Here is a 4188-nt window from a genome sequence, read left to right on the forward strand (position 1 = left end):
CATATCATAACAGTTTTATTACCTGAACCTAAAGAGGAAGTTGCATTACATTTCAAAATAAAAACCCTGCTGCAGGTAAAATGTATAAGTGAGAATTCACAGAGACAGAGTTAATTATTAATACTATGAACCTGAGGAAGGAAGTATAAGAATGAACGATGCAATTAGGGAGGGCAAAAGTTGGATGAAGAACAAACACATTTTCATTAGAGGGCTGCTAGTTTGAATTTCTGAGGCCTGTGGAGTTTATCCCTACAGCTCCAGCCTGCTGTTCTGCTCAGATGTGTGAAGGGTGTAAAATCACTACCTGCGTTGGAATGGTTTTGACCCCATTGCTTCGGTGGGAGGGAGGACTGAAAGCTGAGGCCAAAACTGAGACAGACATGGACAGATGAGATGAGACGGTGGATGGTCCCAACTGGAAAACCAATCAGAGTTCAACAGACTAAAAGAGAAACGAGGAGGAAATATTCAAACACACACTGTAAAAACGATAACTAGTAGTTGTTGATTTGATTAAAGTTTTCAAATTAAACTGACTTAGAAATAAAACTTTCCATTTACAACCTAAAAAAGCTTGTCTGCCCAACAAATTTCTTCCATTGTTGTCCTAACTAAGATTTTCTAGTGAGCATAACAAAGATTATCAAATTTTGAGTAGATTTTTTGAGTCGAGTTGGGAACCAGTGGGAAACCCCGTAGATGACTGGCACACGTGGTCTGAACAAGTTTGAACTAGACCAAACGAGCCTGAGCAGACTGTGTGACAGTGGTTTGTCGATGTGTTCTGGACTGAAAACCTGCTAAGAAACTTTGAACAAACGTGGCCAACGTTGGATGAAAATTACAATTTTTCGACCATTATGGATTTTACCTGGTCTGAAGTTGGAGTGTATTATTTGACCATTTTTTGGACAAGTGCGGGAGCTGCCAACCATTTCCCCTAGCAGGTAAGCTAACGACATCTGTTATTAGGATTTTCTACGGGACTTGTATATCATGTAGCGAAGGACCGGGGGGGTTGAAAATGATATGCCAGGAGTTCGCTGTTCTCGCTGCTCTAGCGAGCCTTGAATCCCCAGCTAGCTATCGAAGCTGGTGGTAACAGACGTCTCCGAAAACGTAGAAGCATTTTTGCTAAAATGTGTTGTCTTAATAAACTGAGCAGATATTTGAAATTTACACAGCTACATTCTCGCCTGAAAATATCTTAAAAGTTTACTTTGTGACCCAGAAAGAGTAATAAGAGTAATATTAAAATTAAGTGGCTGCCGCCATTGTTTGAAACTAGAATTGGCTGGGCCGCGCCATGAATTCTGGCATAGGGTGGGCCACGAAGGATACACCTGACCCATCCTTCAAAACTGTGGAAAGTATTGTATTGTTTTAAGAGCCTTTTTGTTGGTGGAGTATTGATTTTATGTACAATTCCACGGGTAGACGCGATCTGTACGGTCCGACTTTGCACATGCGCAGTAAGGATCGTGGAGTCCGATCAGTAACTTTTTTTTTTTTCTCGTTTTTTTCCTACATTATATTGAAATGTTTCATTATTGCAAACATTTTCTCTCAGGCGGAGAGAGGTCGTGGAGTGTCAGCCTATGGTATCTGAGGTCCAGGAGAGATGACCTGCGCTGTTTTCCTCTGAGGAGGTAAGACTGTCCTAATTTATTTATAATTTAATTATTATTCAAATTGGGCATGATTTATACTAGATTGACTATATTGCAGTAGTACACTATTTGCTGGGGTAATGCATTGGCCAACTATATTATCTTGTGCTACCACTCCAGTCAAGGCCCTTGCCAGTGTTATATTGAAATCCTTACCCTGAACATTTCTGCCAGTACAAGAGTCCCCATGCTAAATCGAAATTGTGAAACAGAAAGGCAATCTCATAATTTTGACTTAGCATGTTTTTTTTTCTTTTTGTGCTAGAAATAGGACTTCTATAGACTGAGATGGTTAGGGGAAGAATTCTAATGCAGGTCACAGAATCTGATTGGTCACAGATTTTGGTGCAACTTAGAACATAATATGTATTTGCATATTGATACTGGGTTTTGTGGAGTATATTTCTATTCCTGTGCAAAAGACGTATTCATGAGAGATTTTTGAAGTAGGTAGGTTTTGCTGTTGATAACACAATCAGGCATATAACATGGTGCAGACTGTCCAAGACAGCTACCCAGGAATTTTCTGTGCTGAATAAATATTTTGGTCAATGTATTGTTTAGATATCTGAAAAATTTCATCGGATCACAAGAAAAGACCTCCTGGGGACCTTCAATGCATCCCTTGACAAATTTGTGCCTGCCCTGCTGAAACTGTAAAGAAGAAGGGAGCTCTTGGTGAGGAGATGGAAGACCTCCTGGATAAACTTGATGAACAGGTGAGTGAAGTGCTCCTTTATTTGACAATTTTAGAAGAGAGTATACTTTTCTCTTAACAGAAACTGAAAAAGATGTTTGCTTCAAACAAAACACATCAGTGGACATGTCAGTAAAAATGAATGTCATCAGTCATTGCTTTGTTCTTATTTGGCAGTATTTTATTTAATTTGTAAAAAGAAAGTAAAATTGTTAACATGGTGGTGTTGTTGTTTTTTTTTTTTGTAAGTTTAAGTTTTGTGTTGCTGGGTCTGACCTGTGCTTTATTTTCATTACTATGAGAGTTCTGATTTTGCATTGTGTATAGTACACCATGTTACTTCACTAATTGAAATTCTTGTTTTCCACTGAACACTCTTTAGACATCCAACATTGTGTCCAACTTGCACTGAGAGGCCTGCCCATTTTCCTGAAGAGAAGATGCAACAGAGGTTTTCCTGAAGTGCTTAGTAAGTACAAAAAAATAATGCAAGTAAAACTAATTACTATGAGATGTTTTTAAAGGATGAGTTAATCCAAAATGGAAATGTACACTTCCTCAGTGCAGTCCAGATAATTTTATAGTGGGGATTGCAGTTGTCATAACGCTCACTCCTTTTTTTTCTGCTGAGCAGGAGCTGGGCATTGTTAGTGGTTGTTCCATAGCAGAAAATATTTTTGTACAAAACTCACAAGGTGGCATTAATTAAAGGAAAATAAGCTTTTCTTCTTAAAACCTCCATGAGTCGAACGACCAGCATGGTATAGAGGTTAAAGTTAAAATCTTTAGAAATTTGTTTTGTCTTTAGTTTTTTTCTTAGCTTTCAATAATTCATATTTTACTTTTCTTCAGGACACTGACATTTTGGAACCAGTGTTGAACGGTGCATCAGGTGCCATCCTCACCATCCTACAAGATGACGATACGTCTGTGCGAGAACATGCAGTTGGTTTGGAAGGGGACATCGTGCTACATAACATTCCAGATCTCTCTACTGCCCTGGCATAGCTCTTTGGCCTTCTGTATGCCCTCAACATTGATTATCCAAAGCAGATGAGTTTTACCTTTGAAGCAATTGCCATCTTATTTTGACCTGGTCGGACAATATGAAGGCGAAGTGGATAAATCATTATTCGAAATGTAAATTTTAGTCAGATGAATCTGTATTGTTGACAATATATGGTGAAAATTTGTCTTGTAGTATTTTAAAAGATTTGTTATAGTGTTAGTTTACTCTTCATTGATGGTAACATTTCTAATAACTTTTAACTTCCATATTTCATCATAGTAAGCCCATGTAAAATGTCAATGTCTGGGTACATAGGCAATCGTTTGTGGCACTACCCTATTTAATGTGCAATAGTAATGTTCAGCTTTTACAAGACGGTCAGCGTGTGTGTGTGCGTGAATTATTAAGTTGCTGGACACTTTTCTTTTTTGGTTCTGGACTCTAGGATTTTTAACATCTCTGCTGCTCAAAGCACCCAAAAGAAACTGGCAACACGTTTTTGTATGTTTGTTATTACTTTTCTTTCTTTCTTTCTTTCTTTCTTTCTTTTTTCTTTTTTTTTTTTTTTTTTTTTTTTTTTTTTTTTTACACAAATTTACCCTACTACCCATGACATTCTGAAATGTACTGAAAAGACTGTTGAACAAAATAAATAAGTTTTTAGATAACATTGAATTGTGCTTTGTTTTATTCTTTATCTATTTATTGAGTGTTTTTTCAAGTATAATAACAGCATACATTTTCCTTTGTTTATATAGGTAAATTTTCAACTCACTGGAGTAAGAATTGTATGATTACTCAACAAGAAT

At 37.2% G+C, this 4188-nt stretch overlaps 1 long non-coding RNA gene across 1 annotated transcript; it reads left to right on the top strand.

The window, feature by feature from the left end:
- The first annotated feature begins 238 nt into the window (after positions 1–238).
- LOC120441468 lies at positions 239–3951 on the top strand. The gene is made up of 5 exons (XR_005614128.1): positions 239–950; positions 1574–1652; positions 2238–2392; positions 2753–2839; positions 3223–3951. It is a non-coding gene; the product is annotated as an uncharacterized LOC120441468 (long non-coding RNA).
- The last annotated feature ends 237 nt before the right edge of the window (positions 3952–4188 follow it).

This window comes from Oreochromis aureus, linkage group 8 (assembly GCF_013358895.1).
Source record: "Oreochromis aureus strain Israel breed Guangdong linkage group 8, ZZ_aureus, whole genome shotgun sequence".
In the NCBI taxonomy this organism is placed as follows: Eukaryota; Metazoa; Chordata; class Actinopteri; order Cichliformes; family Cichlidae; genus Oreochromis; species Oreochromis aureus.